General features: G+C 38.6%; 1 long non-coding RNA gene across 1 annotated transcript; it reads right to left on the reverse strand.

Annotated features, from left to right (window-relative positions):
* Positions 1 to 8,215: 8,215 nt before the first annotated feature.
* LOC129376245 (uncharacterized) lies at positions 8,216 to 8,702 on the reverse strand. Its single transcript, XR_008607728.1, has 3 exons — positions 8,654 to 8,702; positions 8,445 to 8,477; positions 8,216 to 8,348 (listed from the first exon to the last, which is right to left on the reverse strand). It is a non-coding gene; the product is annotated as an uncharacterized LOC129376245 (long non-coding RNA).
* Positions 8,703 to 10,529: the final 1,827 nt, after the last annotated feature.

Genomic DNA, 10,529 nt, shown 5'->3' on the forward strand with positions numbered 1-10,529 from the left:
ATCAAACAACGTCCTGGAAGCGTCGCTCCGTATTAATCCCCGTCTTCAATCCCGAAAGAAAAAATCCATAACTTCAGAAACCCCAAAAAAGATGAGAAAAAAGAAGAGTGGTACCACCCAAAACCCCCCAAAAGATAATAAAGTCCAGATCTCAGCGGGAGCGTCCCTTTTCCCCCCCGGTGGCTTCCTCCATGCACTGGCGTCTCCTTCTGCACAGGGCGGCGTCTCCTAGGTGCAAACTCCGGTCCAGGCTTTCGGGCGCGATCTGCGGCGCTGGGACGAACCTTAATCGATGTTTTATCTTTTTCGTTACTTTTCTTTGGTTTAAACAGACAATAAGGCCAGAACTCCCGCTGCACAGATCGACACATGAACGTCTTTTTTACTGATTGCGCCGCGTCTTCCGGCGCACACGCCCCCTTTTTATCACTAATTCCCACACACCTGGCCCCAAAACATGATTTACCCAACATCAGCTTTTTTAACAGTGGAACTTCGACATTTTTTCTTTTAATAATGAACTCCCCAACTGTTCCACTAGACAGCTTGGAATTTTTAACATTTAATATAGTCACTGAGAAAAGCAAACATATTGGTTATGTTACACCTTTAATCGCCTCCCTGATCCATGTCAAATTTGGATTGGACAACACACCCAGGAACATAAACTCTAGGGTAGCATCAAAGGGCAGGGGTCGACATCTTCATGGAAGACGATGAGCAGCTGGTGTCCAGACACAGCTGGTTGCAGTTGAGACGTTACGGGGAAACTTGTTATGGATGTCCTTCTGCCAGAAGTAAATCACGACACCTTTTTCTGACATATTTTGTCTCGTTACCATCGTCTGAATCATTGTTAGTTTACAACCATGATCCTTCATTTGGAGTATAATGTCCAAATGAAGAATGCCCTTTAGATCTCCTGACACATGCCACAGCCTCGCTGCTGTCCATGTCGTATCCCTCGTAAGAGCAACAGAAATACAATAGTACATAGGGTTTTTTCCCCTTGATATTCTGCGACTAATTTTGTGTGACTGATAACACATGCCGATCTATGAAGAAATTTATTATTTGTTGTGTCGGAGCAGAAGAAATTCTTGATCTCCAATTGTCCACACGCTTTTGTGTTGCCCAAAGGTCAGCTATTATGAGTTAATCCTCAGGATTGTTTTTAGTTGTTTAATTTATCAGGTTGAACCATTCCACTTTATTGTTCCACCTATTTGTTTTGATGTGCGCAGCAATCAATCATCAAACCTCATATAATGTAATTTCTATTAAACTTAGAGCCAAGTCTTGTTGTACATAGATGATGTTTTGGTAGCATCTCCAGACAGGGAAACCTGTAAGCAAGACACTTTAGCGCTTTTATAACATTTACCTTTAAGGTCATAAGGTTAACAAAAATAAACTTCAACTGTGTAAACGACAAGTTAAGTATTTGGGTCATAACTTGAGTGAAGGAGGACAAACCATAGTGGAGGATAGAAAAACAACAATTCTCCAAGCTCACAAGCCACAAACAAAAAACAGATGATGTCCTTTTTGGGGTTCACTAACTATTGTCAAAACTGGGTGCCTAATTATGCAGAAATAGTGGCACCTTTGAAAAAATTAATGTATGAAAAAGATCTTAAAATGTCTTCTTTGTTGTGGACAGATGACGCAGAAGAGGCACTTTGCAAACTAAAACAAGCGCTCGTGTCAAACGCTGCGTTAGCGTTACCAGATTATAAAAGACCTTTTGTTCAGATGGTGGATTGCAAAGGTCATTTCATGACTTTGGTGCTAGTCCAACAGCATGGTGATAAAATGAGACCGATAGCATATTTTTCTTCCAGACTTGATAGTGTGGCGTGTGTCTTACCACATTGTGTGAGAGCTGTAGTTGCTGCTTCTATGGCAGTAGAAGTTAGAGCTCCTATAGTTCTGTTTCACCCGTTAACATCAAAAGTACCGCATGCGGTGTCGGCACTGTTATTGCAGACAAATATGACATTCTTATCACCTGCTAGATATTTTTCATGCATGTCCACTCTTTTATCGCAACCCCATCTGACTATTGAAAGATGCACAGTTTTAAATCCTGCAACACCCCTACCTGTCCTAGATGACGGTACAAAGCATGATTGTCAGAAATTAGCAGAACAAATAGCTAAAAGTAGAAATGATTTAAAAGACCTACCATTAGATAGAGGTGAAATACTTTATGTAGATGGCTCTTAAGGAAAAAAAATGAACAGGGAAAGACTGAAACTGGGTGTGCAGTGGTAACCGACAAAGAAGTGCTAAAAGCTGAAAGACTCCCCTTACATTACTCAGCACAGGCTGCAGAGTAGATAGCACTAACCACTGCTTGTAAATTAATGAAAGACAGAGAAGTGACTATTTACACCAACAGTCAATACGCGTTTGCAACAGTTCACGCCTTTGCACAGTACTGGCAGAACAGGGGTATGATAACATCGACAGGAAAACCACTAACACATGCAGAATTATTAAAAGAACTACTACAAGCTGTGCATCTACCAAAACGACTAGCAATTTGTAAATGTGCGGCGTACACTGCAGAGACAGATAAGGCGTCCCTAGGGAATGCTTTTGCAGAGAAAATTAAAAAAAAAAAAAACAAAACCAAAAAAAAAGCAGCTGAGGGAGAGATGAATGTATTACATTTAGATAAAAAATCAAACTTATAAAAAGAAACTTTAAGAGACATGTAACAATGAAGTCCTCAAGATGAAAAGGATTTATGGATGAAAAATGGAGCAAAACTGGAAGATGAAATCTATAAATGATCTGCAACTAAACCTATTTTAGCAAAAAATTCTGTATAAATGGGCTGCAATATTGAACCATGGCGTTTCGCATGTCTCAACAGGGGGGATGATAGGATACATCAACATTACACTACTTATGGATTTATTTCTTATTCAAAAAATTTCTGTAGGGCCTGTTTGATATGTGCTACACATAACTCTCAGGGCAATCCAAGACCGCGTAGAGGAAAGTTTCCTAATCCGCAACATCCTTTTCAAGTATACACATGGACTTCATAGAATTAAATAAAAGTGAAGAAAAAAGTACTGTTTAGTAATAATTGATACTTTCTTCGAATGGATTGAACTTTTTCCACTAAAAACCCAGATGCAGCGGAAAAGCCAACTTGGATACATTTAACACACTGCAAAAAGGTCATTTCATTTAAAAAAAGTAATTGGGAAGCAAGCTCGGGACGCTCACTGACCTACAGGGCAAAGTCCAGGTTACAAAGGGGGTTAAACCAAATAGTTTTTCCGTCTCAAAACTGGTGAAGATCGTCCACAACCTTGTAGTATCTTTAGGAGCAGAACGGACTTGCACATTAATGAAAATGACTAACAAACATTTCTTTTTTTATTTTGTGTATTCGTTTGGGAACAATTCATGTCATAAATGAAAATGTATTCTTGTAGCACTACTTACAGAATGAGGATAGGTATAGTCTCCTGGGCAAGTATGACGTCAGCAAACTACAGAGATTAAACTTGATATATGACAAATGATGTTTTTAACTCCGGACTGTTCTCTCTGTAAACAATGATTTTAACCCTGTCTTTCATGCAGATGTCTGGTGGTGGTGCGGTGGTGACAAAATTTTTAATAGATTACCTAGGAAGGTAACAGGGATGTGTGCATTAATTTCTTTATTATATCCTGTTTCTGTTTATTCTATGAGTGCTGATCATTTAATTCAAGCTTTAACTGATGTTGTGCCTAAGCAGTGGCATCAGTTGCAGAAACTAGACCTGACCTGGAGGAATAATGATCCTACATACATCGATGCCATTGGTGTTCCCCGTGGTGTACCTTGTAACAGCCGTAATTGTGTAGTGTCTCTTTAAGATACTGTAGTATTGCTGATGATGTCACAAGTATGCGACTCAGTTTCTCTGTAGGGAACGAGGGAAGGACATGCTACAGCAGCGAGACATGTTAGCTTCCTAACTCTTAGTGACGCTACTGGTTGTGAGAACCCTGCTCCTTTTTATGTTTGATAACATAGCAGCTGTTCAACCGGGCTTTGTAAGGTTGGTGAAGAGAGTTTATTAAAGAACAACACTGTGGAATTCCCAGTACCAGTGTGGTTGTGTGTTTAACCGTCCTGAAGAATCTGCCGTCTCCTCGTTACTCTTAAACACAACCCAAGCGTTACAACCTGACGAATATAAATTGGCCGACCAAAGTGCAGCAGGTTTGAATCCACAATTTGTTTGGTGATGCACGTTAAACAAAAACGTAGACAGAATCAAACTACATCCGTTTCAATGTACAAAAACTGGGCAACGGGACACAGGCAGGCTTCGAGGCGGTGCACGAGCAGCTGGCCGTTACATCACTGATGGCTTTCCAGAACCGCATTGCACTTGACATGGTGCTGGCTGAACGAGGGGGAGTGTGTGCAATCTTTGGTGAAAGATGCTGCACTTTTATACCCAACAACACAGCGGCTGATGGCAGCCTGACGAAAGCCATTGAGGGGCTCCGTACCCTTAATGGTAAGATGAGGGAGTTCTCTGGAGTGAATACTTCCAGGTGGGATGACTGGATGAATGTTTTTGGAAAGAACCGAGCCCTTGTGTCCTCTGCTTTAGTGTCGATGACTGTCTTTGCTGCCATTCTAACCTTGTGTGGATGTTATTGTATTCCTTGCCTGCGTTCTTTGCTTAATCATCTCATCACTACAGCAATTTCGCCCGTGGGGGACCAGATGACGCCGATGTATCCTTTACTGACGAAAGATCCTGAGTCTGACAGAGAAAGCTCTGATGAGGAATCTTTTGATGTGTATTCTGATTCTGATTCTAAAATTAATAAGTCAATATATATTGGATATTAACTTGGTGGAAGTGTGGAGAGAACAAAATCCTGATAAAAATAGAATTCTCTTGTCACTCGAGTATACATAAATCCCGCTCACGTATAGATTATTTCCTTGTTTCAAGAGAACTTTTATCAATGATCAAACAATGTCAGTATGACAGCGTAGTGATCAGTGATCATGCACCTATCTCACTGAATATTTACATAGAAAACTTGGTGCATAATTCACCCCGTTGGCGGTTTCAAGTAAAATGGCTACAAGATCCAAATTTTGTCAGACTAATAGGGGAGAAGATAGATACTTACTTTGAATTAAATACGGATCAGACTTGCGCTTCAGTGAGATGGGAAGGATTCAAAGCATATATTCGAGGTGAAATCCTTAGCTATACAAGTACAAAAACAAACAACAGAAGGAATGGCTGGAAATCTTGGATAAACAAATAAAATCTCTGGAATTGGACTTGAATACCAATGATGACCAAACAAAGCAGAATGAATTGTTATGTTTGAGAACTGAATATAATAAATTATCTTATGAGGCAGCAGCAAAAAGTTTAATGTGGTTAAAACAATCCTATTATGACCAAGGAGAGAAAGCTGGAAAATTATTGGCGTGGAGAATTAAGAAGATGCAAAGTGAAAGAGCAATTAATAGTATAAAAACCGATTAATTGGTTTTTTGTATGCAACTCCCGAAGCCAGTGTTTGGACAAATAATTTAGCCTCTAAACCTTTCATGTTAGAACGTTCCACTCGCCAGGGTTGCCCGTTATCTCCAATGTTATTTGTCTTAGCTATAGAATCCTTGGCAATGATGATAAGAACGCCAACGGATCTATTTGGCATTCAGCTGGGAGACCAGGAGCATAGACTGGCATTGTATGCTGATGATCTGATATTTTTTTTGACAAATTTATCTGTTAGCATCCCAAATTTAATGCAACAAATAGAGATATCTGGTCAGTTCTCTGGCTACAAAATAAATGATTCAAAGTCCTCTATTCTATTTCTGAACAGGGATGAAAGACTGAACCCGGTTGTACAGACCCCTTTTATCAATGCAAGGGAGGGATTTGTGTACCCAGGTGTTAAAATCACCTCAGACGTTGAAGCAATTGTATCAACAAACTATGATCCTCTGGTCAGTGAAGTAAAGGAGTTTCTGAATAATTGGATGACATTGCCCATATCGATGATTGGCTGAATAAATATAAACAAAATGAATATATTACCAAGATTTTTGTATCTTTTTCAGACAATTTCTTTGCCTCTTCCAAAACATTTTTTTGATAGATTAAACGATATTTTCAGTAGATTTATTTGGAATAATAATAAACCTAGGTTGAGACTTCGCCTGTTGTACCTGCCATATGAGAGGGGGGGAGGGGGGTTACAACTCCCTAATCTTAAATTGTATTATTGGTCTGCCCAGTTACACTCAGCCATGTTCTACTTTTCAACCAAAACACCCCCAGCTTGGATGAAAATTGAACAATTAACAACAAACCTTAGATTAAATCTGTATTTGTACTTCGCAAAGCCAAAGCAATTGATGAAAATGACAAGAATCCCTTTCTTAAAAACACAATTGATGTCTGGTATAGGACCCATCAATATATTGGAGATGCTCCTTCCATTTCCTCTTTCTCACCCATCTGGGGAAACAGATATTTTAAGGCAGGTTTCAAAGGCTGGGCAAATAAAGGTATACAGAAATTGGCAGATCTTTATAAGGATGACAGGCTTCTTACATTTGAACAATTATGTCAAATGTATAACATTTCAAAGAAGCACTTTTATAAGTATTTACAAATTAAACATTTTATTATGTCTAAACATAAAAAGATTGAACCCAAACCACCACTGTCATACCTAGAGAATATTGTGCTAGAAAATCTAGAGAAGAGAGGTCATATTTCTTTATTTTATTTAGCTTTACTAAGGCATGATAAGATAAACTGGATGCATGGAGAGTTGACATTCGAGAAGAGATACAAGTAGCGGACTGGAACACTGCATGCGTAAAGGCCCAAAAACAGTCAATCAATACAAGAATGAAACTCCTTCAATACAAGTGGTTGATGAGAATTTACATAACTCCAGTTAAATTGAACCGCTGGGCACCTAACATCCCAGATATTTGTTGTGAATGTTTGGTTGGAAGGGGTTCTCTCTTTCACTGTGTATGGGAGTGCCCAAAGTTACAGCAATATTGGAACTTGATTACGCAAACTTTGTCAGAGATTGTAAGAGTGAATGTACCTGATGAGGCCAAAATGTGTGTTTTGGGTATTTATCCGGAGAACTGTGTTTTTAATTCCAGACAGTTAAAATTGATTGACTTTGGACTCCTGCAGGCCAGGAGATTAATATCTCTATACTGGACAAAAAATGGACATGCCTTCAATTCACATGTGGATGAAGGAGATGACATTGTGTATGGCTCTGGAGCGACTCACTTACATTGTCAGAGGAAAAGGAGCGAAATTTGAAGAAACATGGTCACCGTTGACCAAGTTTCTGAAACACTACAAAGGACATTAAGAGAACTGTGCAGAGATTGCTGAGTTTTTTTAATTTTTTTTATTTATTTTTATTATTGTTAATTTGTGTTTGTTTGCTTTGGGGATTAAATTACTTAATGATAATCTGTATTGAGTGTTTCACTGTCACTTGTTTTTTTTTTTTTTGTCTTATTCTTGTATGTTATAAAAATTCAAAAAAATAAAAAATGTTTCTATATTGTTGATTTGCTCTGATTCCTTTCTCAGAAGGCCTCACTGATGGAAAGCAGAGACAGTGTTTTCCTGAAGTGTTATCTCTTGGTGAAAGAGCTCTGCTTCGTTGAGTTGCTGGACTGCTATAAAACTGCCACTGTGAAGATTTACTACATATTCTGTTAGACTTTGTGTCTGGAACGAGATTATCTAGTGCAAGATAATTTGTTTCTTAGTTAGTAAATAACTAGCGCTGTAGCTGTGTGATGAATTGGTTTCCCCTCCCTTTAGAGCTACAGCGTCCTTGTGATTATGGATCCTGAAAACAATAAATAGAGAGGAGCGGACAAATATGCTTCAGAGCGGTAGGAGATTGTAACTGAAGCACATCTCTGTCTGTTCTCCTCGCGAGCAGCAAGAATACTGACTCTTGTCTTTTCTGTCTTTGTTAATTGTGTTTTAAAGGTGTTTAACCCTATCAGGCAGCAATGTGAACCAGTTTAAACCCTGATTTCAGACATTTCTAATGGACACATACCTGGTAGCGATTGGTTTAAATATTCAAACCATTGTCTAATGGTGGAGTCTCCATACAGGTGGAGTGCTTTGTTTTCAGACACTGGCTGATTGCTGAGATGGTGTTAAACTGGTGAACTATGGTGCCATCTAGTGACCGCCAAGCACCTTGGTAGTAATAACCAGAGGGGCGAGACTGCATAGTTTTTTTTACTCCACTAGGAAAGTCCCAAGGGAAGTTGAAATCTATTAAATAGAAGGCAAAAAATAAAAAAAGAATAATTCTAAACATGATCTTAAAAAAAATTCTACATATTGTCAAATTACTTTTTATAACCCTACCGGATCTGTAAACGTATTCAAATTGACTCAGAACTGGAAGAAGAAAAAAGAATTGGAAGTAGGTAGATTCATTTGCTTTTGTCTGCAGATTAATACTCATCATGGACAATCTGCATACAGACAAGTTAACCTAACTTTTTTCCTCATGCCATGCTTGTCATGTATTCAGCAGTACAGACATTACGAAGGTGGCGGTAAAAATGTTATACCTTGGATGTGTGCAGGTCCTGAGGCTGGAATGGAGACCTTCAAGTTGACACCACTAACACAAAGATGAAACACTTGTCACGTTCAGAGAAATAGAAAAGTCAAAACAAAGTTTACTAAAAGTTTGTTTGTATGAGTCAGACTGAACTAGATGGCAGTTGCCCAAATTGGCAAAATTGTCCTGGGACATTAAGACCCAGGACAATTTTGAGCTTTGATCACTTCCATGTTATTTATGCTTGTGTTGGATATATTATTATTAATCAATCTTAATGTGTGTAGATTCATTAATACGTTTGTATTGGTGAATACAAATAGTATACACAAAGCTTGTAAGCATCCAATAAAATGGTATGGAAGAAGAAGAAGATTGGTTTTCATTGGACACGTCTAGTTACTAGTTGGTCACCTAGTCCTCAATCTCAGCTGCATGTCCTGTTCTGTAAGTTGGATTTTTGTTCTTTATATTTTTTGGTAAAGCTTGTCAGCCTACTGAGGTTGTTTGCATTTCGGTCCAATTTTAAACCCACATCTTATGGCATAAATTATGCCAGACTAAATGCATTTCCATTACAACTGGACTCTAAATTTCCCCAATATTCCGCTAATGTTGGAAAAAATAAAAAAACTCCCAATTTTACAATTGCGGTGTAGAAATGCGCACGCCACCGTCTCGTACCGCTTCTTTTTTGTGGCTTCTGCCAGTGCCAATATCACGTCACTTTTTGGTGCATCCAGAAAAAAACAAACACATCTAATCACAGCGACAACGGGTTTTATCAAAGAACAAGTTCAAAATAGCTGTGCCTTCATTAAGCAAATTTCAAATTGTGCAATTATAATGGAAATGCACCTATAACCTGTAAAATTATGTATTATTTTACTTTGGTATCATTTCAGTGACTTTTATGATTTTTTTTTTTTTTTTTTTTTGCAAATATTTTACACTTGTCAAAAGAAGAAAGTAATTGACGAGGCTGGAAACAGCAATGTGCTTTACTGTATCACTGAGTGGACAGAAAGAAATTGTGTCAAACCAAATCACAGAAAGCGACAGGACGTCATTCAAATTGTCTTTTCTGCAATGGTGTTAACATAAGGTGTGCATTCCGGCTTCCGGACCAGCCGACATTACCGTTTTAGCAAAATAGAAAGGTACAACAGTGTTTAGCCAAGAAAGCTGCGTTTGACATTTATACGGGACGTCACCTATCTTTGCAGACAGCTGTGAAAGCGTCTGCATATTGTCAGGAAACTTCTTTAACAGAAAACCAGTATGAAAACAGCAGACACATCAGTAAATGAATAAGAAAAAGTGTCCATTCCCCATCAGTGATTGTTCTAACTGTGTGAGCTCACGGCTGAAAACAAGGCAGAGATACTTGGCGTTAAATCTTGACTTTTCGTTTCATCGTAGTTTCCAACAAGGAGCCAACTCCTTTTGTTCATCTTTCCGCTTCATGCTTTGCAACTCTTTGCCCAAAAGCCCTGCTGTGATCCTGCAGTGTGACGTGAGAACACTGACTACAGCAGAAAAACAAGAGCACTCATAAAAAGAACAAAGACAAACTTCCACAGAGGAAGGAAACGCAGGGAGTATACACAGTTGGTGCAGACCGGACCGCATCAACCAACAGTCGGCGTTTGACTGCAGAACTTCTCCTTTTGGCTGCTCAGAGAAGACAAAACTTACAACAAGAGAGTTAAGTTTTCTTTTTTTTATTCCCCCAGTTTGGAACTGAAAAAGTAAAGAATAGTGAAGTGTTTTGTTCTAGTGTCAGAAACAACATGTCACACTAATGCAAGAAGAAAACAAAAACAAAAAAAAGCACACGTTTTATGAAATGTTGAAATATTTTTTACATTACAATTCAATCA

The sequence above is a fragment of the Poeciliopsis prolifica genome, unplaced genomic scaffold (assembly GCF_027474105.1).
Source record: "Poeciliopsis prolifica strain line A6 unplaced genomic scaffold, Auburn_PproV2 SCAFFOLD042, whole genome shotgun sequence".
NCBI lineage: Eukaryota > Metazoa > Chordata > Actinopteri > Cyprinodontiformes > Poeciliidae > Poeciliopsis > Poeciliopsis prolifica.